The 27,125-nt window shown below is 39.2% G+C and overlaps 1 protein-coding gene across 2 annotated transcripts in view; it reads left to right on the top strand.

Moving 5' to 3' along the window:
* Window positions 1-27,125, top strand: part of LOC140741550 (guanine nucleotide-binding protein G(I)/G(S)/G(O) subunit gamma-7-like) — a 256,838-nt gene that overhangs the window by 30,698 nt on the left and 199,015 nt on the right. For both annotated transcript variants that reach the window (XM_073071860.1, XM_073071853.1), the window contains exon 2: window positions 19,037-19,111. The gene's annotated coding sequence lies outside the window, so the exon portion shown is untranslated. The remainder of the gene's footprint in view (window positions 1-19,036; window positions 19,112-27,125) is intronic.

Here is a 27,125-nt window from a genome sequence, read left to right as displayed (position 1 = left end):
TTAGAAAGATATCCTCTATCCTGGTCAGAAGATTTTGATCTACTTTCAGCACTGGGTTGATGGGATCAACACTGATCCTGATAGACCCATTTTTCTTAATACTGGGACTACTGGTGTTACCCATAGGCTCCATTCAACCTCAGAAACAATTCCTTTGGTCTCCATACAATCTGCCTCATTTGGCTACTTTATCATGGATGATATAACGAACTGACGGGCTTTGCATAAGTTGGGTGTGGCACTTTAATTTAAGATTATTTTACAATTGATATGTTTGTGTTTTCCAACACCATCCTTGAACACTGCCTTGGCATCATCCCAGTACCTTCCCTAATTTGCTTTTAGTTGACTCTACCGCAGGGGATGTGGCATGCAAAGGGTGGATGTATCTCCTCCAATTAAGTTGTAGTTGTCTCAGCTGCCCATATCCCCACAATGCTGGACCTCCTGTTTTTATCACATAAAAGCCCAGTGTGGCTTGTTGGTTATTATATTTCAGTTATAAATGTCATTTCCACAAAAGTTATCATTTCGCTAGTGTAAGTTCTTAGTTGGATATCTGAAGGTTTCAGTTCAGTATCTTTGAAGTGCCATTCAGACTCATTTTGTGGAATGACTGAAAGAACCAAACCAGTGTCCAATTCCATTATAAGTAAGTTGCCGTTCACTTCTAGTGTAAGCCGTATTGCTTGCTGTGGTGTAAACCACATTTGTTCTGCTACAGTATTCTTCAGATGGCCTTTCACTGCTATGAGTTTGGTGTAGGAATCTGCAAGAAGTTACAATATCAAGAACTTGCAGCCACAGTCACGTCAACTTCCAAACCATTTCTGAGAAGAACTCTCAACTTCCTGCACTCAGTTTTCTGGAAATCCCTCAAACTCCCTGAATGTTTTCTCCATCTGAATGGTGTTGAGTTCAGAAGAATGCCATTTTTTATGCTGATCATCAGTGCAAATTGTTTGTTGATAGACTTTAATGTTAACGTTCCAGTAATTGCTGATTGCTTTTACTGATTCACAGTATCATCCGAATGTCTCTCTTCTATTAATACTGAGAATATCATCGACTGCCATCTGTTACCCTGTCTGAATCATGTAAAGATGTGCAGTATTTCTGTACTGTTCCTTGCCTTTCTTAAAAAATTTGCTGCAGAATGGGCTGAAATTTGACACTTATTCAAAACAAATGCTGCTAGTTTAAAGGGATCAAATTATAATTCACTAGAAGGTTTTAATTAAAATAGAGAATCTGGTCAATAAAATAAAAATTGAAATAAAGCTTGCTGATAAAATACAGCTTGCTTTAATTTCCAATGGAAGCTTTCTTGGAGTAGTAAAATTCATCACTGAGTTACTGTTTTATTTTTCAAGGTCACAGATTATCCAGGGAATAGCACTAGTTTGTTACAGTATTTTGTATTGATGGATTGAAATGAATGTTATCAGGGCATCTACAAACGTCACAGCACATTAGGGGACATGCAGTGGTTTGGCCTACATTTCATATGGCTTCTCACTGGCAAGTTCATGCTTGGCAGAGGTTTGAATGATGCTGTTTAATTGCTGAAAGTCTTCTGGACTACTTTGGAACAAATTTTGCAGGCGTTATATGTGATAATACGCCATTCCATGATTGCTTGTAAAAGTCCACATAAGCCTATTATTTTTCCTTTCTCCACTGTTTCAAGATAAACAGTATGAATCCAGAGTAACATTAGAGACCGGGATTGCTCATGTGGGTTTGTCAAACAGTTTGTAGCTCCCTTCTTTGCTTACACAAAGGAACCGCCACCTGCTTAGCTTTTTGCCAAATCACATCTCTTAACTAATACGTTGCAAAGTGCACTCGTCATCCATGTCTCTTGGTTGAAGAGTTCAGTCTGACCACATTATTAGCTATTTAGATGAATGGTTACAATGTGTACAAATTTCTTGCCTGAAAACTACTTGACTACACTCAGATTAAAGATGAACAATATGGGATGAAAGTTCTTAACCTTTGAAAATTCTGAATAGAGATTCTATAAAAGCAAGCTTCTTGAAATTTATAAATCATACAAAATTTTAGAATCTGCTCCTAATCTGTGGTCTGGATTGCATTTATGCTGTATGACGGCATGAATCCCACAAATAATTTTCAGAATACCATGACCACAAAATTTATGTACAAGATGATAAAGTGTATGTATGTGCTTAGAGAAATGGAACCACAGTAGGTGAAAATATGATTATCTGCAACAGGTCCTCAAATTCCTCATTGGAAAACCCTGTCATTGTGGATTGCTAAAAACGTCTCCTCCTCACTGACCATCAACACAAGTGCACCTACATGATACATGCTCTACTCTTGTACACTGATCTGTTCTTTACACTCTTGACTGTGTGGATAAGCATAGTTTAAGTGCCGTTTATAAATTAAGCTGACGACACCACTGAAGTTAGTGGTATCAGATGGCGATGAGGAGGCATACAGGAGTGAGATATAGTACACCGGCTGGTTGAGTGGTGTCACAATAATAACCTCCCACAATGACAGCAAGATCAAGGAATTGATTGTGGACTTCAGGAAGAGGAAGCCGGGGGAACACACATACCAGTCCACATAGAGGGGTCATCAGTGGAAAGGTTCATCTGCTTTCTGGGTTCCTGAGCATTAACAGCTTGGGCTGTTAACACACATTGATGGAATGATGAAGAAGTGTGCCAGCAGTTTTTCTTTGTTAGGATTTTAAGGAGATTTGGTATGTCACCAAAGACTTGTAAATTTCTATAGATGTACTGTGGAGAGAATCCTAACTACTTGCATCACAGACTGATATGGAGGCCCCAATGCACAAGATCGCAAGAAGCTGCAGAGGGTCGTTGGCTCAGCCAGATCCATTAAGGGCACGGCCCTCCCCACCATTGAGGACATCTTCAAGAGGTGGTGCTTCAAGAAGGCATCATCCATCACTAAGGCCCCTCATCATCCGCAATATGCATCAGGAAGGAGGTACAAGAGCCTGAAGACACACACTCAGTGATTCAGAAACAGCTTCTTCCCTTCTTCCAACATTTTTATGAATGGTCCACGAACACTACCTTGTTCATTTTTATCCACGTTTATTTATGTATTTTGTAATTTATAGTCATTTTATGTCTTTTCATTGTACTGCTGCAGCAGAACTACAGAGTTCCATTAAATATGACAGTGATAATAAACCTGATTCTGATTCTGGTTTGTTTAGAACAGGTGTTCCCAACCTTTTTTTATGCCATGGACCAATACCATGAAGCAAGGCGTCCATGGACCCCAAGTTGGGAACCCTTAGTTTAGAATATCCCAAGATAAGTATGTCATCAAGTTGAAAAATGAAGCATTTACATTGTATTTGTTTGTCTCCTGTTAAATCAGGAGGATTGTTTTTCGGAAATAAAAGATCTGACTGAATGTTTCAGGGATGAATGAACAGCATTTTTTCTTCAGAAAAGAGGTGGAAAAAAAATCCAGTAAGACTCTTTATTGAAAAGTTTTAAAACTTGGGTTGAGCACTGAACTATAGATAGTTAAGTAAAGCATGCACTAAAACCGAGAGAATGCTGGAAATGCTCAGAAGATCAACCAATTCTGGGAGGCAGATAGGTTCAATGTTTTGGGTGGATGACCAGTCAACAACAATAATATATAGTCACTCATACAAAAGGAAACTCTGGCGAATCTTATAAAACTAGAGAATGGTTAGAATATAAGACTTGCAACCACATTGAAGTAAAAGAAGCACAGATGCACACATTGGAATATAGATGAAAATATGAAGAAAAGCATATATGAAGATGGCAGTTGAGCTTAGAAGAATGTGGGTGTCTATAAATACTATGATGGATGCTGAGAATGTGTTTGGAAGTGATTATTATATTTGTTTATGAAAAGTTGAATAAAGAAGATGCTTCATGGATATCATGATATTACTGCTGAATGCCATTTTGAAAACTCAGAAATTAAATCAGTGCAGCTCTAACATGTCCTGCTGAACCTGTGCCAGTTTAACTCTGTGTATGTGCAACAACTGCTTTGAAACTATTGGGAGAAATTGGTTAATTGTCTGTCAGGAGATTTCATACAAAAAAATGACTTTAGTCTTCTAACTCAGTAGTTCAAAACCTTTTTCTGCTCGTTGCCATCTGAGACTTCCATTTACCTTTGTGGCCCCTACTATCCACAGACTCTGTTATTTGCTAGGTTTTTTTTGGTCAACTGCAGTAGCTATTCTGATATGCAGTCAATATTTATGTTTGAACAGGTTATAGGTATTATTCTGTTAAATATAATGTTACAGGTGTATGTGAAAAATAAAACTATTTCAATGCTCTGCAAGGGATATTTTTATAGTCTTCCAATCAGCAATGAAAAAGTACTTAATATTGTTACTTTGGGTATTGAGTGAAATCCTTGCGATAGATGCAAACTAGCAAGTGTTTGAATATCTGGTTGCAACTTCGTTAAAGATAATCGAAGATCACCTCTTTTCACAACATCAGGACAGTTATGATGGCAGGTGAAAAGCTTGACTAAAACCATATTCAGCTAGATAAGAGATGGAAAATCCAATTGAAAACAACTTTGCTTTCTCCCAGAGCTGTGGAAACTTACTTTGAATATCACTAGTTATCCAGAAATTCTGCTTGCTGTGTTTGAATCTTGCTTGAGGTGTTGTATCATTTTAACTCAATAAGACATTCTTGCGATGTGGTGTCAACATGACTCACATTCATTTCCATTGGATCCATCACCCCAATCTGGAATATCCATCTCCATCTCTGAACTGAAATTCCATATCAGTGTGCAGTTGCTTCAAATGAACAAGATATACAATCAGATCATCATCTTGTAATTCTATTTTAAGAGTGGCCAGTGAAGGAAATTGCATAAACTCGCAACGTCCCATATTGCTGCTGAAAAGTTTGCATTTTCCAAGGAAAGGGGTAATAGCCTCTTTGTATGATATGAGATTGCAGATTTTTTTCTTGTAACCATTTAATAAATTCATATTTTCAGATGTATCTGACAAGTAAAATGTGTCAGCTGTTTTGCTGCCTTATTTGCATCATCTAACATGTTTTCCCAATCATTTCATTCAGGGTTCTAATTAAGTTACATATATTAATTTCTTCTTTAATTTATATGTTTTAGTACTATTTCATAAAAACAGTAAATCTATCGTGGCCCATTTAGAAACTCTTGTGGAATTTCTTGTTTTTTACTTGTGGACCCTACAAAATCCAGCATCACACCCCCCCCCCCCCCCCCAGTGGCCACATGGCACACGTTGAGAACCACTGTTCCAACTAATTATATTTTTATTAATTTTAATATTGCTTCATTTAGAATGCATTCTGAGTGATTTTGAATGTTGCATGAAAGACGGTCATAGACATTCAGTTAAGTTGACGTGTCTGATGGTATTTGAGACCGAGGACAGTTTCCTGATATTTTATTTAATTGGATGCCAAATGTTTCTCATTGTCAGATTGCTGAGTAAAGTGACAAACAGTTGAGTAAATCCGTTAGTATGCTAATTGTATTTGTATTTCTGAATGAGGCCATGTAAAAGTGAAATTTGAATTTGAGTCTTGGAATTGAGGTAGTGTACTGCACCACCACTTAAACTGATTTGAAGACTCCAAATATGATGTTTCTGATGAAAGGTCATTGGCTCAAGACCCAGGTCCAAATTGAACTGTGACATTTATTCCAAAAAAAGTAGTCAGTAAAATGTCCTGTTGCAAAGTATCTTCATGCTAAGATCACTACATTCCGAACAGACCCTCAGCCCACTATGCCAATCCCAAATAGAATGACTAATCAAGCTAAATCTCTTGTAGGTGATCCCCATTCCTTGTGTATTCATGTGTCTGTGTGCTAGCCTCTTAAACTCTGTTGTATCAGAGTTAAAGATTCTGAATTTTACAAATTAAGTATATTCAGAATTGCCATTTCATACATGCCATTCATGATGAAGCTTGCATTTAAAGGGTACCTGATACTTATGGGATAAACTTAATAAATAGGTTTTGTTTACTCTACTATATTTAGAGCTGCTTTATAGACTACTGAGATGATTACAGTTGCATGTCACGATGAATGAACTGCTTATCTCCTTGTAGAATTGCTTCGAACCATGTGTGCAGATGATGGATTGCTCTCTATATAACATGAAGGAGTGCACAAAGTGTCAGGCTATAACATTGAAGTAGTAGTGTCACTTTTTCATTTTGAAGGAAATAAGAAACAAAACCTTTGAATAGCAGCTTTCTGCACGTTTAATAGAATTGGCACCAGCTGACCTGCTTTGAATGACAATTGAAGGATTTCCCACTTACCAGAACAATTGTGCAATTTTGTGGGGGTTTTTTATACACCTTTCTGGTTTCATACTAAATCTTGGGTTTTTTTCTTATTTATCTTGAGTTTTTTTTATTGTCTCTTTGACACCTCCATGCTTCAAACATGCTCCAAACTCATGGTAACTTCAAGACTGATGGTTTGTCAAATTCTTATCCATATGTTCATTTTTTTCATGGACCCTCTGTGCCCTGTCTCAGTAGTTTCCTCAATCCCACTAATCAATGGAAAATACAGTTAGTAGAGTTGCTGCTTCACAGTGCCAGATTTGGGTGCTTTCTATATGGAGTTTGCTTGCTCTTTCTGTGACTGCATGGATTCTCTTTAGGTGTTCTGGTTTCCACCTGCATCAAAAAAAACATGTGGGTTGGTAGGTCAATTGGACCCTCTAAGTTGCTCCTACGACGTACATGATTGGTAGATCTGGTGAGGGGGAAGGTTCAGGAGGATGTAGGCAGAACTTTAAAAATGGGATTAATGTAAATGGTGGTTGATTCACTTGGTGGCTGAAGGGCCTGTTTATATGCTGTATCTCTCTTGCACGATTCCAGTTTTCTTGGCTCCACGTTGGGGGCTACACCATTAATGCATAAAGTGTTAAAGGTCTGAAATTCCCCTTAGTGCATCACCCTTCCTCTCTTGGATGTCTTGGTCCTTTAAGCAAGCGTTTGGTAGCTTGTTCTAATATGCTATTTTTTTGTAGCTTGCAATAAAATTCTGTCCGATAACATTCTAAAACATTCAGGTTTTCTGCTGCACCAGATGTGTATAAATATTTGTTGTTATTCTTCCTGTTCTTGATATCTTCTCCTGCCAACACCACCCAACCATGAATTTAAATTCAAAAACTTGAACTTCCTTATTTAGCCCTTTATTTCCGTTCCGTGGATGACAAAGTTGTGAAGTCCAAGAGTTTTGAAGTTTAGGAATGAAGTTTAATGTCAGAAATTTGGGAAGATTTGTGGCACCTTAAAAAAAATACAGGGCAGGATTGATGTGGTTAAAACTAAAGGGATTAACAGAATATGGTTGCCTTTTTTTTACTTTACTGCTTGACCAATATTTTTGGCCTCTAAGGTTTTCTGTGAAACCTTAGACAATCTTTGTTCATGTTTGGAACTTACAAACCCCATTTCCAGAAAAGTTGGGATATTTTCCAAAATGCAATAAAAACAAAAATCTGTGATATGTTAATTCATGTGAATCTTTTTAACTGACAAAACTACAAAGAAAAGATTTTCAGTAGTTATACTGACCAACTTAATTGTTTTTTGTAAATATACACAAATTTAGAATTTGATGGCTGCAACACACTCAACAAAAGTTGGGACAGAGTTAAAATAAGATTGAAAAGTGCACAGAATATTCAAGTAACACCGGTTTGGAAGACTCCACATTAAGCAAGCTAGTTGGTAGCAGGTGAGGTATCATGACTGGGTATAAAAGTAGCGTCCATCAAGGCTCAGTCTTTGCAAGCAAGGATGGGTCGTGGCTCACCCCTTTGTGCCAAAATTTGTGAGAGAATTGTTAGTCAGTTCAAAAGGAACATTTCCCATCGCAAGATTGCAGAGAATTTAGGTCTTTCAACATCTACAGTACATAATATTGTGAAAAGATTCAGAGAATTCAGAGACATCTCAGTGCGTAAAGGGCAAGGTCGGAAACCACTGTTGAATGCGCGTGATCTTCGAGCCCTCAGGCGGCACTGCCTAAGAAACCGTCATGCTACTGTGACAATTATAGCCACCTGGGCTCGGGAGTATTTCGGAAAACCATTGTCACTTAACACAGTCCGTTGCTGCATCCAGAAATGCAACTTGAAACTGTATTACACAAGGAGAAAGCCATACATCAACTCTATGCAGAAATGCCGGCGAGTTCACTGGGCCCGAGCTCATCTCAGATGGACCGAAAGACTGTGGAACCATGTGCTGTGGTCAGATGAGTCCACATTTCAGCTAATTTTCAGAAAAAACGGACATCGAGTTCTCCGTGCCAAAGATGAAAATGACCATCCTGATTGTTATCAGCGAAAGGTGCAAAAGCCAGCATCTGTGATGGTATGGGGGTGCATCAGTGCCCACGGCATGGGTGAGTTGCATGTATGGGAAGGTACCATTGACTCTGAGGCGTATATTAGGATTTTAGAGAGACATATGTTGCCATCAAGGCAACGTCTCTTCCCAGGACATCCATGCTTATTTCAGCAGGACAATGCCAGACCACATTCTGCACGGGCTACAACAGCGTGGCTTTGTAGACACAGAGTGCGTGTGCTTGACTGGCCTGCTGCCAGTCCAGATCTATCTCCTATTGAAAATGTATGGCGCATCATGAAGAGGAGAATCAGACAACGGAGACCACGGACTGTTGAGCAGCTGAAGTCTTATATCAAGCAAGAATGGACAAAATTTCCAATTGCAAATCTACTACAATTAGTATCCTCAGTTCCAAAACGATTAAAAAGTGTTATTAAAAGGAAAGGTGATGTAACACAATGGTAAACATGCCGCTGTCCCAACTTTTGTTGAGTGTGTTGCAGCCATCAAATTCTAAATTTGTGTATATTTACAAAATACAATTAAGTTGGTCAGTAAAACCATTGAAAATCCTTTCTTTGTACTTCTGTCAGTTAAATAAAGGTTCACGTGAATTAACATATCACAGATTTTTGTTTTTATTGCATTTTGGAAAATATCCCAACTTTTCTGGAAATGGGGTTTGTCAATTATATACCATAATGCTCCTTGGTCCTAGAGTCTGACACAAGCAAAACTGCGTTATTAGTAACAATGGATCAATGGGACTTTATGAGCATTTCCTTGTTCTACTATCTTGCCATGGGCATTTAAGAAAGGAGCTTGTTATTGGTTTATAGCCAAAGGGTTACTTTTGAAGTGTCAGAAAATGCAACTTGTGAGAGCAAGCAGTACAAGTAAATGCTTTCAGAATTATCAAGCCAAAAAAGGCTACTGTCAAAAAAGCACAAACCATACTCTAAAGGAATAACTATTCAGTTCAGAAATTATACATTTATTCTTCTTGATAAACCTGTTAGAATGGCCATTTTGAACAAAAAAAATCAGTAATTTAATGAATCTATTAGAGTTATTCATATAAACATGATATGGAAAATAGAGACAGAGATTGTCAAGGTATTAATAGTGATTTTTGAAAAATCACTAGATTCTGGAATTGTTCCAGGCTGGAAAAACACAAATGACACTCCATTCTTTAAGAAGGGAGGGACGCAAAAGACAGGAAATTATAGAGCAGATAGTTTGACTTCAGTGGTAGGTACGGTGTTGAAGTCCATTATTACTGATAAGGTTTCAGGGTACTTGGAGGCACATGACAAAATAGGCCAAAGTCAGCATGTTTTCCTTAAGGGAAAATCTTGCTTGACAAATCTGTTGGAATTATTTGAGAAAATAACAGGCAACATAGAGTCAGTGGATGTTATTTACTTAGATTTTCAGAAGGCCTTTGACAAGGTGCTGCACGTGAGGCTGCTAAACAAGCTAAGAACCCATGGTATTATAGGAATGATACTAGAATGGATAGAAGATTGAGTGATTGGCAGGAGGCAAAGAATGGGAGTAAAGGGGCCCTTTTCTGGTTGGCTGCTGGTTATTTTGTGGTGTTCTGTAGGGGTTGGTGTTCAGACCACTTCTTTGCAGGCTATATGTCTATGATTTGGGTGATGGAATTGATTGCTTTATGGCCAAGTTCACAGATGATACGAAGATAGGTGGAGTGGCAGGTAGTGTTGAGGAATCAGGGATTCTCCAGAAGGACTTAGAAAATGAGGTGAAAGGGTAAAGCAGTGGAAGATGGAATCTAGTGTAGGGAGGTGTATCGTCTTGCTCTTTGGTAGAAGGAATAAAGGTGCAGACTATTTTCTAAATAGAAAGAAAATTCAGAAGTCAGAGGTGCAAAGGGACTTGGGAGACCTTGTGCAGGATTCCCTAAAAGTTAATTTACAGGTTAAGTTGTTGGTAATGAAAGCAAATACAATGTTAGCATTCATTTGAAGAGGACTAAAGTAGTGTAGCAGTTAGTGCAATGTTAATACAGCTCAGGGTGTTGAAGCTCAGAGTTTGATTGTGGTGCCGTCTGTAAGGAGTCTCTGTATGTCCTCCCATGGAATGTGTGGGTTGTCCCCAGGTGCTCAGGGTTCCTCCCACATTCCAAAGGTGTAGTGGGTCCCATAATTAGGCTGGGGTTGAATGGGGGTTGTCGGAGATTGTTGGGACAGAGTACCTCGAAGGGCCAGAAGGGCTTAATCTGTTCTGCATCACTACATTAAATAAAAATAAAAACCAGGATGTAATACTGAGACCTTATAAGGCATTAGTCAGACTGCACTTGGAGTGCTGTGAGCAGTATTGGGTCCCTTATCTAAGAAAGGATATGATAGCATTGGAGAGGGTCCAGAGGTAGTATGTACATGTCAATGATTCTAGACATGAAAGGGTTAACGTATGAGGAGGGCTTGATGGCTCCTGGGCTTATGTTCTCTGGAGTTTAGAAGAATGATGGGGGATCTCATTGAAACCTATCATAAATTGAAAGGCCTAGATAGAGTGAATGTGGAGAGGATGTTTACTATTATGGGGGAGTCTAGGACCAGAGGGCACAGAATAGGAGTGGGCCCTTTAGAAAGAAATGAAGAGGAATTTCTTTAGCCAGAGGGTGGTGAATCTGTGGATTCTGTTCAATTGGGACACATAGGGCCAGTACATTTTGTCCCAATTAAGCAGCTGAAGTACAAAACAAATAAGAACACTATCAATGCTATTATTGTGGGTAGAGTTACGAAACTGCAAAGGTAAAAAGACCCTGACGGGAGCTATATACAAGCCTCCAAACAATAGTCAGGATGTGGGGCACAAATTATAATGGGTGATTGAAAAGGCATGTGAAAAGAGCAATGTTATAATAGTCATGTAGAATTTCAGTACGCAGGTCGATTGGGAAAATGGGGATGGTGCTGGATCCCAAGAGAAAGCCCATGAAATGGTTTTATAGTGCAGCTTGTGGTTGAGTCACAGTGCACAGTTTCCAGTGTAGTAAAGAATTATCAGTATTACTGTATAGATACATCCCAAGGAAGAGGTATTCTAAAAAGGAGAATGATGTGGCTGACAAGAGAAGTCAAAGACAGCATAAAAACAAAAGAGAGGGCATATATTATAGCAAAAATTAGTGGGAAGTTAGAGGATTGAAAGGCTTTTAAAAACCAACAGAAGGCAACTAAAAAAGTCATAAGCAGAGAAATATGAAGGTAAGCTAGTCAATAATATGAACAATAATATAAAAAAGGATACAAAAAAGATTTTTCAAATATATAAAGAATAAAAGTAAAGTGAAAGTGGATATTGGACTGCTGAAAAATTATGCTGGAGAGGTTGTAATGGGGGACAAGGAAATGGCAGATGACCTTAATAAGTATTTTGCATTGACAATAAACTGGACTGGTCAAAGAACCCTGAGGCTGTCTACAAGAAGGGTCAGAGCCGTCTCTACTTCCTGAGGAGACTGAGGTCCTTTAACATCTGCCGGACGATGCTGAGGATATTCTACGAGTCTGTGGTGGCCAGTGCTATCATGTTTGCTGTGTGCTGGGGCAGCAGGCTGAGGGTAGCAGCCAGTGATGTTGTGGGGGTGGAACTGGACTCTCTGACGGTGGTGTCTGAAAAGAGGATGCTGTCCAAGTTGCATGCCATCTCGGACAATGTCTCCCATCCACTCAATAATGTACTGGTTAGGCACAGAAGTACGTTCAGCCAGAGACTCATTCCACCGAGATGCAACACTGAGTGTCATATGAAGTCATTCCTGCCTGTGGCCATCAAACTTTATAACTCCTCCCTCGGAGTGTCAGATACCCTGAACCAATAGGCTGGTCCTGGACTTATTTCCACTTGGAATAATTTACTTATTATTTAATTATTTATGGTTTTATATTGCTGTATTTCTACACTATTCTTGGTTGGTGCGACTGTAACAAAACCCAATTTCCCTCGGGATCAATAAAGTATGTCTGTCTGTCTGTATCATTCTTCACTGTGGGAGACACTAGCAGTGGGCCAGAAAATTGAGAATGTCAGGGCAGAAGTAAGTGTAGTTGGTACTACAAAGGAGAAGGTGCTTCAAAAGCTGAAAGGTTTAAACATAGATAAGTCACCTGGACCAGATGGATTACACCCCAGGGCTCTGAATGAGATTGTGGAGGGATTTGTAGTGATCTTTACAGAATCATTAGATTCTGGAATAGTTCTGGGGGACAGGAATATTGCAAATATCACTCCACTCTTTAAGAAGGGAGGGAGGCAGAAGAAAAGAAGTTAGGCCAGTTAATTTGACTTCAGTAGTTGGGAAGATGTTGGTGTCCATTATTAAAGATGAGGTTTTGGGGCACTTGGAGGCACATGGTAAAATTGGCAGAAGTCAGCATGGTTTCTTTAAGAGAAAATCTTGCCTGACAAATCTGTTGGAATTCATTGAGGAAATAATGGGCTGGATAGACAAAGGAGAACCAGTGAATGTTATTTACTTGGAGTTTCGGAAGGTCTTTGACAAGCTGCTGCAAATGAGGCTGCTTACCAAGATAAGAGCCCATGGAATTACAGGAAATATACTAGCATGGATAGAAACAAAAGAAAATTCTGCCGATGCTGGAAATCCAAGGAACATACACAAAATACTGTAGGAACTCAGCATCTATGGAAAAGAGTAAAAGAGAACTGGATCTGATGAAGGGTCTCGGCCCAAAACATTAACTGTTTACCCTTTTTCATAGATGCTGCCTGACCTACTGAGTTCCTCCAACAGTTTGTATATGTCGAATGGATAGAAAATTGGTTGACTGGCAGGAGGCAAAGAGTGGGAGTAAATGGAACCTTTATGGTTGGCTGCTGGTGACTAGAGGTGTTCTGTAGGTATCAGTGTTGGGGCCACTCTTTTCAAGTTATATATCAATGCTTTAGATGACAGAATTGATGAATTTGTGACTAAGTTTGCGGACAGTTCAAAGATAGGTGCAAGGGCTGGTAGTGTTGAGGAAGCAGGGAATCTGCAAAAGGACTTGGATAGATTTGGAAAATGGACAAAGAAATGGCAGATCATATACAGTGTTGGAAAGTGTATGGTCACGCACTTTGGTAGAAGAAATAAAGGCATAGATTATTTTTGAAATGTGACGAAAAATCAACATAACAGGTGCAAAGGGACTTGGAAGCCCTCATGCCAAACCAAGATATTGATCTGGAGACATAAATAACCAATTATTGATCTTAAAGTGATCAACTGACACTGATAAGGGAGGTTTTTGTTTTCATTAAGTATGTCTTGGCTCAGTCAGTGCGAAACAATGGAAGGGCATGCAATCCACATGGATAAGCAGGCACATTGTACTACTGTTGTGATTTCTATCTGTCCAATTTGACACTTCTATGATATGGAAAGATTGCCCAGTATTCATCATTCCAGCAAGTTCTGAAACTCCTGTGCATGAGAGATAAGCCAAAAGAATTTTAAAATTTACATTTTTTTTTGCCTGATTTGTTACCCATCACTATTAACTTCACTTCCTGTAGGACCATTTTATGCTTGTCTTCAATTTTATCTCATTGTTTATGACTGTGTAATATGCTGTGAATCATTTGGAACACTGCGAACCTTCCTTCTAACTCTGAGGATACGTATACATTTCAGCAAGCAGTAGAATTCACAGAAACTTTTGGAGTAGCCATAGCGAGTGACTGTGGTACATTTTATAGATTATACAAACTGCAGTTACTGTCCTAATATGGTAAAGTGAATAAATGTTTTGGTGTGGGTGAAGTCAAGTCACATAAACTGAAAGTAATTAAATTGAATATTTTAATATTGCAATAAGAGAAAAGTGTGCTGTTGGTACTTTAATGAAAATACTATCACTTTGTTTTACATGCCATTAACTTTCAGGAAGTATAGACTAGATATACTGTATTGGAATGTATGCTATTCTGTGGCATATAAATGTTAAAATAGATTCAGGATTTATGAAAAAATGTCAGTGCAGCTCATTGTTTATTATTAAAGTTATTAATATACAATATGGACATCTTCAGTTTGTAAAATTATTTTCAAAAATCTGCAGACATTTTAAGTGGTAGAAGTGATGTTTACATTTTCATGGCTAGTGAATTTAATTGTGTTACAGTGCCACATAGTGGATTCACTTTAGATTACACACCCAATTGTTCAATAGAATCAGAATTCGGTTTACAATCACTGAGATATGTTGTGAAATTTGTTGTTTTACAGCAGCAGTGCATTGCTATAATAATAAAAACTATAAAATGCAATACATATAGATTTTTGAAAAAGACAATTAAGTAAGTAGTGAAAAAAGAGGGGAAAAAATTACTGAGGGAGTGTTCATGGGTTCATTGTCTATTCAGAGATCTGATGGTGGAGGGGAAGAAGCTGTTCCTGAAACATTGAATGTGTGTCTTCAGGCTCCTGGACCTCCTCTGTCATGGTGGCAATGAGCATGTCCAGGGTGATGGGGGTTCTTGATGATGGATGCCACCTTTTTCATGCGTTGCCGTTTGAAGTTGTCCTGGATGCTGGGAAGGCTAGTGCTATGTTGGAGCTGGCACAGTTAACAACTTCCCGCAGCTTTTATCAATCTTCAAGCTTGCAAGGAGGAGATGTTATTTCCAATCCACACATACTGTGGTCTCTGTGAGGAAGTCAAGAATTCACTTCCAGAGGAAGGCACAGAGCTCCAGGTTTTGGAGCTTGATGATTAGAACTGAGGGGTATGATGGTGTTGAAAGCTGAGCTGTAGTCAGTAAACAGCAGATTGATGTAAGGATTGCAATTGTTTAGGTGATCCAAGGCTACGTGGAGAGATTGTGAGATTGCATCTGCTGTAGAACTATTGCAGGTCCAAGTCCTTGCTTCAGCAGAAGTTGATTCTAGTCATGACCAACCTCTCAAAGCACTTCATTAGAGTAGATGTGAGTGCCATTGGGTGATATTTGTTGAAGCAGCTCACCCTGTTCTTCTTGGGCACTTGGTATGATTGTTGTCCTTTTGAAGCAGGTAGAACCTCTGGCTGCAGCAGAGAGAGATTGAAGATGTCCTTGAACACTCTTCGATCACTCACTGCTGCAGTAGGTTAGCACAGGTTTTCAGAGCCCCACCAAGTACATCATTAGGGTCTGACACCTTGTGGTTCACCCTCCTGTAAGCTGTTCTGATATCGGCCTCAGAGGCAGAGATCACAAGGTCACTGGGTTTTGCAGGGATTTGCACAGGTGTAGTTTTATTCTCCCTTTCAAAGCATGCATAAAAGGCATTGAACTCGTCTGCAGGGAAGTATCACAACCATTCATGACGTTAGGTTTTGCTTTGTAGGAAGTAATGGCCTGCAAACCCCGCCAGAGCTGACATGCATCCAACTCCATCTCTGGCCTTTAAACAATTCGGAATTGTTTTCTTGGCCTTAAAATAGCCTTCCATAGGTCAATCCTTGACTTCTTGTATAGTTCTAGATCACTGGTCTTGAATGCTATAGATCTAGCCCTCAGCAAACTATGAATCTACTGTTTCATCCATGGCTTTTGGTATGTCCAGTATGTTCTTAAAGGCACACACTCGTTCACTCAGGTCTTGATGAATTTTGTGACAACTGTGACATTTTCACTCAGACTGAAAGATTGAATCCCTGAATATTGCCCAGTCCAAAGCAATCCTGTATACACTCCTCTACTTGCCTTGACCATACCTTCTTGGTCCTCACTATTGATGCTACGGTCTTTAGTCTCTGCCTGGATGTTGGGAGTAGAAGTACAGCCAGATGATGGACATTCCAAGGTGTGGGCGTAGGGTGGCATGGTAAGTGTTCTTGATGGTGGTATAACAGTGGTTAAGTGTGTTGGCTCCTCTGGTTCCACAAGTGATATGTTGGTAATAGTTGTTCAGAGACTTCTTCAAGCAGACCTGGTTGTAATCTGTTGCAATGATAGAGAAGGCATCAGGGTGCTTAGTTTCGTGCCTGCTGATTATGTTGCTTAGCTCCTCCAGTGCCTACCTGAAGTGGAATGTACACCGCTACCAGGATGATAGTGGAAATCTTCCTTGGCAGATAAAATGGATGACACTTGACCACTAGTTGTTTCAGCTGGTGTGAGGAGGGCTGAGAGAGAACTGCCACATTTGTGCATCACAATGAGTTAATCATAATCATACTCCACCTCCTCTGCCCTTAAAAGGCTTAACTGTACTGTCTTTGCAGAAAATTGTGAAGCCACCAAGCTGCAACGCTGCTTATGAAATGGTGGTGTATAGCCATGTTTCTGTGAAGCAATGTACACAGCAGTCCCTGATGTCCCTCTGGTACAGTAATCGTGCTCTGAGTTCTTCAATTTTATTTTCCATGGTCTGAACACTTGCCAGTAGGATAATCGGGAGTGGGGATCTAAAGTTTCAATCGCACTTGCAGACCGGTGTGCCATCCCCAGTTCTGTTTTCTTAAAGGGAAACTGCTCTCACAACCTGAGTCTGCCATCCAAGGTTTGTCAATTTCGAGTATCAAAAACTTATTTAAACGTCTTAAAGTGGTGCTGTTTGCTGAAGTACCCATAGCTATGGCTGTGTGTTTCAGCTTAGTAGTCTTAAGTGAAAAGATTACTCCCATTCGAGCGGCAAGCAAACAGTCACCCCCTAATGGCACCATCTTAACTCTATTCCCTCATCCTCGTGGTAGGAACTTGTTACTAGTAGTAAGGTAGTGAAGGGTTGCTGAGGCAATATGGGACATCCTGACTTTCTGAATGTTAATATTTAATACGTTCTTTCTTGCCAATAGTGACTGTTGGGCAGCAGCTTGTTGATGGTGGAGAAGACTGGTGTTAGGTGTTTGACAGTTCTGAAAAATGGTTTTGTTTTGTGTTAGAGGTGGTCATCTTGGACTTATGTAAAACAGACACTATTCAGTCTAAGTCTTGATGCAATCTAGTTCACATTGTAGTCTTGGATGTCCTGTCCGTTATTTAAAGCCATGGATGATAGAAGTATCTGATTTTTTTAAACCTTTTGACATAATTGTTACTGAAGTAGTAGAAGATGGTGAGATCTCTGGTTTTAGATAACTGGAATTTAGGTAATTGATCGCTGATAAATTCTTATTTTGCCTGATTCTGTCCATTAACCTCTTTCCCACTAACCATTGCTGGCTCCTGTTTTGCTGATTGAATGCTGCCTTCATGTTGAGAATAACTATTCACATCCCCTCACTACCATTCATTATTTTGTATTCATATTTCAATCGACACGTTCAAGAGATGAGATACAAATGATGCTGATGGAACCTGGACTGAACATTGCTAGTCAGTTTCTTCATGAACGTGCCACCTTATAGAACTATTGATAGCTACTTCCATGAGTTTGCTTGGGATTAATAGGAATATAATTTCTCAGATTCATCTGTTGTCATACCAAGATAAAGTGGTAGAGCAGCTTTTGATTCTTCAAATGACTGTGGTCCAGCTGTACAGCTGCTAACAAGGAGGCAAAAATGAACTAGGATCTTTTCAGCTTTGGTTAGCTTAACTAACTTCGATATTGTCAGTTTTGCTATCCTGAAGTTTTTGATTCTCTTTGTGCTCCAAATCTATGCTCATCTCAACAACAACTGTCTAGATATCTTCTTTTATAAATACTGAAGTTGTCTGAAGGAAGGTCATAAATCGCATTCCCTCTGACTACTACTGCGTAATCTCATCTTGATTCTTCTGCTGCCTGTGGATGCTAGAAGACTGAAATAATGCTGGAAATACTCAAAAGACAAGGCTTTGGAAAGAAAATCATTTTTGTCATTTCTGGTAAATTCCCATGAGAAAAGATTGGCCTGAAATGTTAATCTTGTTTCTCTGCAGTGATATGCCTTAGCCTGTTGAATATTTCCAACACTTAAATTTTTATTATATTTTGGTACCATGTTCCACATTCTAATTATTGACTAAAGGAATTTCTCTTGAATTATTTGTTGAACTTATTAATGACTAAATTGTATTTTTTGGAGCTAATTTGTTTTTTCCCCAGCAGTGGAAATTTCTTATCATCATTAAGCCTATCAAACCTCTTTGTACTTTTAGCAATCTTTATTAAAGTGGACCTTAGATTCTTTCCAAAGAAAACGAACAGGAAGACCAAACTTTTGAATAAAGTTCAGTCTTGCCTGATCCAACCTCTTTTTTTTGGTATCTTCTTTAGAAATTTGGACAACAGAATATCAAGTGCCTGAGGACTTGTAGCCCGGAAAAGTAAATTGCATTTGGAATAGAAATTATGCAAAAAATAAAACAGTTCCTCCATGAATTGCCTTATATGTGATACTAAAATTAACGTGTATACTTCAGTTAATTTCTGAAAGATGTCTAAAATAAATGCTTAGTCATAACAAAGTAAAGCAAAGTGAAATTTGTATTAATTAACATTTTTGATCATTTATAATTACAGAGTTTTCAAAAGTTTTGACCCTTAAGTTTTCACTACTTCAGTCCTAGCAATGTTAACCCTTTGTTTTGCTAGGTAGTATTTGCATGTCAGGACACAAATTGTCTGATTCACACCTATTTTTATCCTATTTCAGATTTTTGACCAAGAAGGAAGATCAAACTTTCGTCAGAACTTTGCCAAACTTTGATCTGCAGCTGGTGACTAGTAGGTATGCAAAAGTAGCTAAGTCTGATGTGCTCTTCAATATTTACCTCCTTGCAGTGGAGTGGTTGGTGATTGCTTCAGTGCATATTTCTTAGGTGTATAGATGAAGTTGACTGAGATGCATGGGAAGCCTTAGACATTGCTGATAAATGATGCAGCAATCCTTACATAACACTCCTCTGTTTCAGGAACAGTGGCATTTCCAGCTAAATGTCTTGAATTACTGGCATTTATCTTCACAGCTCAAACCTTAGGAACAATTCTTAAAAAGTGAAACCATAATAGAAGCAGCACTATTCCAGCTATTGGAGAGCATTGCCAAAGAATAAATGTATACTCTTGATGGGAGAAAGCTGTCAGTGTAAGTAGGGTAGACAAGGATTTCTGTGCCTCCTGTATTATCATTTTTCATCTAATGAAATTGATCTGTTTCTTTATTAGCAATTTCTTCTGGCATTTTCTGGTCCCTAACTCTGAAAAGTACCTACTGAAACCACCGGGCAGTACAATGACGTAGGTCCTTGCTTGGATCAGTTTACCTGACTATTTTGCAATGAATTACGTAGCACTCAGCCTGTGACTGTAGGAGTAATGGCTCCATAAATGATACTGCTCTAGATACTTATGCAATATAAAAAGCTGTTTCTTTATGCATATTTGATCATCTTACTAGAGGTGAGATTTGGGCGTTAAGTTGTTATTAATGATTGTGGATTGGACTAGCTGAAAAGCAGAGAAAGAGCACTATTACAAGAAAATTGACCATACCATATAAATGACTGACATGAATTCTTTCAGAAGTGTGTGCAAAATTGGTTGTAATCGCGTAAACTTGATTTTAGTTTATTCATTGCCTGTTCACCTCTGCTCCATCCACCAAAAGCAGAACAGACAGACAGACAGACATATTTTATTGATCCCGAGGGAAATTGGGTTTTGTTACAGCCACACCAACCAAGAATAGTGAAGAAATATAGCAATATAAAACCATAAATAATTAAATAATAATAAGTTAATCATGCCAAGTGGAAATAAGTCCAGGACCAGCCTATTGGCTCAGGGTGTCTGACACTCCAAGGGAGGAGTTGTAAACTTTGATGGCCACAGGAAGGAATGACTTCATATGACCCTCAGTGTTGCATCTCGGTGGAATGAGTCTCTGGCTGAATGTACTCCTGTGCCTAACCAGTACATTATGGAGTGGATGGGAGTCATTGTCCAAGATGGCATGCAACTTGGACAGCATCCTCTTTTCAGACACCACCGTCAGAGAGTCCAGTTCCACCCCAACAACATCACTGGCCTTCCGAATGAGTTTGTTGATTCTGTTGGTGTCTGCTGCCCCAGCACACAACAGCAATGATAGCACTGGCCACCACAGCCTCTGCTATCATGTTTGCTGTTGTGTGCTGGGGCAGCAGGCTGAGGGTAGCAGACACCAACTTCCCAGTGGCAAAACATTTTGTTTCCCATTCCCAATCTGACATGTCGGTCCATGGCCTCCACTTGTGCCACGATGAGACCATCTTCAGGATGGAGGAGCAACCCCTTGTATTCCATCTGGGTAGCCTCCAGCCCAATATTATGATTATTGGTTTCTCCTTCTGGTATAAAAAAAATTCCCTCTCCTCCCCACTTCTTCTATTCCCCATTCTGGCATCTTACCTCTTCTCACCTTCTTATCATCTCCCCCTTGGTTCCCTCTTTCTTCCCTTTCTCCTATGGTCCACGCTCCTCTCCTATCCATGGATGCTGAGTTTCTCCACTATTTTGTGTTTGTTTCTTAGAAAAAATATTACTTTTCCAAAACTACTTTGATTTTGTTAATTTCAAAAATATATTTTTCATGATGTATACAATGAAAACATTCAATGAAAACATCCTTGTCTGCATTCATTGTGAAATCAATTCAATATGTTCTCTTATCATGCATCAAAGACCTTCATTTTTCATCCTGAATCAATATGCCTGTGAGGTGCTTGTGAGGCTATTATACAAGCCCTACAGGTCTTAGGCCCTATTGGGCTTGAAATTCTGCCCTGTGTTCGTTTAGGAAGAGAGACAACCAACACCGGAATATTACAAAACTTAGGTTTATCGCAGAATTCGTAACTGGTACAGCGAATCGACGGAGTCGCTGGAGAAGGCGCGTTCCGACCTCCCCTTACAATCTGCTCTTATTTATATCCCTTTTTCCCCCCAGCACAACCCCCCGCTACATATTAGGTAATATCGGGCACTTGTGTCCATCTTATTGGCCTGCAGCCATATGCTCACGAGTTACCTGTTTCTTTTGTTTACTGAATCGTGTGACACTAGTAGTTTCGATGTAGCGGGGTCCCCAGTTTCGCTCCCCCCTCCCTCTCATTACGTGAGCCACTCCTGACCTGTAATGGCAGTCTCGAATTAACCCTAACATTAACCCTAACAGCCCTCAGGTCCATTGGCGTTACAGCCTTGGACTGTTTTGTTCTTTAAGCTGTGACAGGCATTTGTCTTCTACAGCAGTGCCCTTTTTTTTATTTTGGGCAGTGGCAAATTGCCTGTCACTCCTAAATGCAGGTGATTTAGTCACAGGCCGGTCACGTATCGTGGAGGAGAACCCACCACATGATAATTATATTGCAGATCAAGCCAGATAGGAAAATTTCAATAAAGTATAACCAAAAGCTTACAGCTTCACAAATTGACAGGTTATTCCACCATTATTACCAAGGCATTTACTGTAGATTTCGCACTACAGAGCGCACCCGATTAAAAGCCGCAAGCTCTAATATTAGAAAGAAAATCAATTTTGTACTTGTACAAGCCGCACCGGATTTTAGGCCGCAGGTGTCCCACGTTGTAATATGAGATATTTACACAGAAAGATATTACACGTGAGGATTTTTTAACTTTTAATTAAATCCATATGGTAACATAAACAAATACATATTGCAAATGCTTTTTTTCGAACCGTGCCTGTAACACAGCTACTTTTAAATATACATACGTATCGGTAACACACAAATTACGTTGCGTATACTTTTTTACTGAACAGTGCACGAACAACATTCCAATATCTCCTAACGACTGGTAAAAAAATATATACTGCAGCCTACCAGGAAAAGTTATTGATCGCCTTTAACTTAAAAGCAGCGTTCTCGCGCGGGTCTAATGCCGCTCGCCCCCACCTTCCCGTTTATCGCAAACCGGTATTTCCCACAAGACGCGGCGAAACCGGATGTGACGTCATAGTATCCCGGGATGTAGTACAGAAAACAAATATATTTAAAACACTTCTAACTTTAACTAGAAAATACTAACAAATGAATTACTAAGCGAAAATATTATAAACTAAATAACTGCCATAAAGGCAGCACAGTGCTTTTCTTCGAGTGTTTTCCATGTTGATGAGGGTGAGTACAAATGACTGATTTACAATAATTTAATTGTGAAAGTGCGCTTGATTTATCGTACAATTTCATTGGACCTCTGTGAACTACTCATCAATTTTATTGGTCTACTGTTACGAGGCAAAATGTTTTTGGCGGCATGAAAAAAAATCATGCATTAGCCGCACCGTAGTAAAGGCCGCAGTGTTCAAAGCTGTTCAAAGCGTGGGAAAAAAGTAGCGGCTTATAATCCGGCATCTACGGTAATTGGCCACATTCCTTATTTATTTGGGAAAAGGAACACTCTGTACCTGATGCAGAGTTTTGACCCAAAACAGTGACAATTCCTTCCCTCCCACAAATAGTTCTCAACCTGCTGAGCAGATTGCTTGTTGCTTCATAGTTTATCTTACAATTACCTGTGCCTATAGAGGCTCATTGCAATGCTGTTTTCCTACATACACGTATGTCTCATAATTCTGTCATAACTCCATTTTAAGCCATGGATGATATTGCCTTTTTGTGAGTAATCTCTTTTTTAACCCTAAATTCCTTTTTATCTAATTTCTGCATATGCAGGGAGCTTCATAGAAAGACCCATTTGTGAATATTTCTTTTTAGCTTCTTCGCTGACTAATCCCTTCTGACTTTTGATAGCTTATGTGAGACGAGTAGCTCAGTTTCTGCTGAAGATCAAGATAAGTGTGTCACTGGTATTCATAACACTGATGTCTCAGGAATTATTGAGTGAAGTGAAGATGTTCATGAGTAGCCCAAGAAACCTTCATGACAGTGTTCTTCTCTAAGTACACCTAAAACCAGAAATGCATGTACTATATGCTTTAACAAAACTGAAAATGCTCTTTGCATTCAACAGATCAGGCAGAATAGAGAGACAGTTAACATTTCAGGCCTGTGATCTTTCTGTGCAAAACATTGACATTTTGTGAGTCATTGGTGATGCCTAACCTGCTGGGAATGCATAGTGCAAAATTGTAATATGTTGATTACATTCTGGTCTAAAATTTCAATTGTGTCAGATATATGGGTCTCATACACACCTATTGAAATAATCCCAAATATACTTAAAATTTGCACTGGTGCTAACTTCACTATTCATTGGCTGGACGCTTATTTGACACAAATAACTTTGACACTAATTTTACCTTCGCTTACTGAAACATTAACTGTATATTTCTTCCCATTAATGTAGCTTGACCGGTTAAATATTTCCAGCATTTTCATTTTTATTTTAGGTTTTCATCATCTGATGATTTTTGTTATTTTCCTTTAAGACAACAGTCAAACTTGGCATCCTTTGAGGATTTATATCTAAGTGATTATAAAATTAAAGAACAGCTTAAACAGACAATTTCCTCCTAGAGATTGCAAGCTAATTCACCTCAGAAGCGTTGACCTGCATAGGAGTACCATTTGCTCCATGATGTTTACTTGTTAGAAGAAGGAAAAAAACAATAATAGATTATATTCAATGGACACTTTATTAGGTACAGCAGTATACCTGCTCATAAATACTCCTTATTGACCTCAGACAAGATGGTTTGAATATCTCAGAAATTACTGATCTCCTGAGACTTCCACACACAACAGTCTCTAGCGTAAACATGGAATGGTGTGAAAAACAAAAAAACATCCAATGAGTGGTAGTTCTGTGGTGAAAATGCCTTGATAATGAGAGAAGACAGAGGAGAATGGTGATACTGTTTCAAACTGACAGAGAGGTGACAGTAACTCAAATAACCACAGGTTTCAACAGTGGTGTGTAGAAGAGCATCTCTGTATGTATCCTTGAAGTGGATGGGCTACACCAGCAGATGACCATGAACACACACTCAGTGATACTTCATTAAGTACAGGAGTATCTAATAAAGTGGCCACTGAGTGTACATTACCATTGTCATCATGTGCATCATTTTTAGCACTGCAGCTACTGTACAATGAACCCATATGACCAACAAGTATATAATATTTCTAATGCAAATTAACTCCTTAGAATCTGAAAGGCGAAAGGGAAATAAAAATCAAAAATGTTGGAAGTAATCAGCAGCCCAGCAAGAATCTGTGGAGAAAGATTTAAACTTCAGATTAAAGAACCTTTATTCTTTCCAGTGAATCGTTCTTAACCAAAAATGTTAATCCTGTCTAATCCACTGTTTCCAGCATCTGAAGTTAATTCATCAGCAATGTTGTTTTCTTTTGCTCTGGTAAGTTCCCAACCCATGTCATTGGTGAGATATTGTACCTTTCAAAATAAACTTACGCACTTTTAAGTATTTCATATTTCAAATTAAGCACTTGAATATTGAAATCAAGTTGACTCATGACTGCATCATCACAGTCCAGCACCATACTGAGTGATCCATCGCATTTTATATAACTTATCCAGGAAACATGAGGTTTATGCTATATCTTTGTTTTAAAGGTGATCCACTATCTGCATTGAGTACTTAGCATTTCATAATATAATTTATTTTGTTAAATGATAAGTTTGCATTATATTGCTGACTGTAGGTCACTAGTAAAGAACCACCATTGGTTATTCATGTACAGAGGAGGGTCAGATGCAGACAACAAGTGTGGTTGGGGTCTGTGTATCTACCTGCTCCAACGAGTTTCATCGGTTCATGAGCAGCCCCTGCTCCTTCCCAGTTTGATGCTGATTGGCAAGAGGATGTATCCAACACACAGACAGCATGGTGGAAGAGAGGTCGAGCTGCTCATCATTGCACCTGAAACCTAGGATCAGTCCCAGCCACAGTGCAGTTTTTGTAGAGTTTGCACATCTTCTCTGTGACATCCCAAACACACCTTGATCGGTTAATTATTTGGCCATTGTTAGTAACCCGTGGTGTGTAGTGAGTAGTAGAATCTAGGGAAAGAAGAGTGCCAAGATTGGAAGAATAACTATGGAATTAGTTTAGGATTAGTACAAATGTCAGTGCAGACTCTGTAAGCTAAAGACCCAGTTTCACTGCACTACCTCTCCATGACTCCATTATGCAGCAGAATTGTGCTCAGGAGTACTGGCAATTCAATGAGGTGGTGTCTGACAATCAAACAATTCGTGGGTTTGTATCAGATTATCACACATTTTGAACCCTTATCAAATGTGCATCTTTTTCATATTAAAGCCATAAAATGTCAAGACAGGAATGAGTCACTTAACCCTTTGAGCCTGTTTTGCCATTCAGAATCAGGTTTATTATTCCCGACATATGTTGAGAAATTTGTTGTTTTGCAGTAGCAGTGGAGTCCAATACATAAAAAAATACTATGTTACAATAAGGAGTATTTTAAAAATAAATAGTGCAAAAAGAGAACAAAATACTGAGGTAATGTTCACGGACCATTCAGAAATCTGATGGCAGAGAGGAAAGAAGCTGTTTCTAAAACATTAAGTGTGTGTCTTCAGGCCCCTGTACCTCTTCCCTGATGGTACCAATGAAAAGAAGGCATGTCTTGGATGTGAGGGTTCTTAATGATGGAGGCAGTGCCTTTTGAAGGTATCCTCGATGATGGAGAGCTAGTGCCTATGATTGTGCTGGCTGAAGTTATAATCCTCTGCAGCTTTTTATGATACTGTGCATTTGCGCCTCCGTATTAGGCAGTGAGGCACCTGTAGAGGTTTGTGAGAATCTTTGGTGATGTACCAAATCACCTCAAACTCCGTAAGAAATATTGCCGCTAGTCTTCTTCATAATTGCATCAATGTGTTGGATAGATTCCCAGAGATGATGATACCCAGGAACTTGAAGCTACTCGTCTTTTCCACTGCTGATCCCTCAATGAGGGCTGGTGTGTGTTCCCTCGACTTCCCCTTCCTGAAGTTCACAATCAATTCTTCAGTTTTGCTGATGCTGATTGCAAGGTGGTTGTTGTAATACTACTCAACCACTTGATCTACTTCTCTCCTGTACACCTCCTCGTCACCATCTGAGATTCTGCTAACAATAATGTCATCAACAAATTTCTAGGTGCCTAGCCACACAGATGTGGGTTCAGAGAGAGTAGAGCAGTCGGCTAGGTACGCATCCTTGAGGTGCACCAGTGTTGATTATCAGCGAGGAGGAGATCTTATTTCCTATACATACTGACTGGTCTCCTAGTAAGTAAGTCAAGGATTCAGTTGAAAATAAAGTACTGAGGCCCAGGTTTTGAAGCTTATTGATTACTATGAGCTGAGCTGTAATCAATAAACAGCAGCTTGATACATGTACTGCTGTTGTCCAGGTGGTCCAAAGCTGAGTGGAGAGCCAATGAGATTGCATCCACCGCAGACCTCTTCTGGCAGTAGGCAAATTGCAGCAGGTCCAGTTTCTTACTCAGGCAGGAGTTAATTCTAGCCATGACCAACCTCTCAAAATACTCCATCATAGTAGGTATGAGTCCTACTGGGTAATAATCGTTGGGGCAGCTCAACCTACGCCACTTGGACAGCAGTATGATTGATTCCCCTTTTAAGCACTGACTGCATCAGTGAGAGATTGAAGAAATCCTTAAACACCCTAGCCAGTTGGTTGGCATAGATTTTCAGTGCTCTACCAGTACACCATTGGAACCTGATGCCTTGTGAGGTTTTACTCTCTTGAAAAATGTTCATACATCAGCCTCTGAGACAGATAA

Source organism: Hemitrygon akajei, chromosome 2, assembly GCF_048418815.1.
Source record: "Hemitrygon akajei chromosome 2, sHemAka1.3, whole genome shotgun sequence".
In the NCBI taxonomy this organism is placed as follows: domain Eukaryota; kingdom Metazoa; phylum Chordata; class Chondrichthyes; order Myliobatiformes; family Dasyatidae; genus Hemitrygon; species Hemitrygon akajei.
Note: the sequence above shows the minus strand (reverse complement) of the source record. Positions and strands in the feature narration are given on the sequence as shown.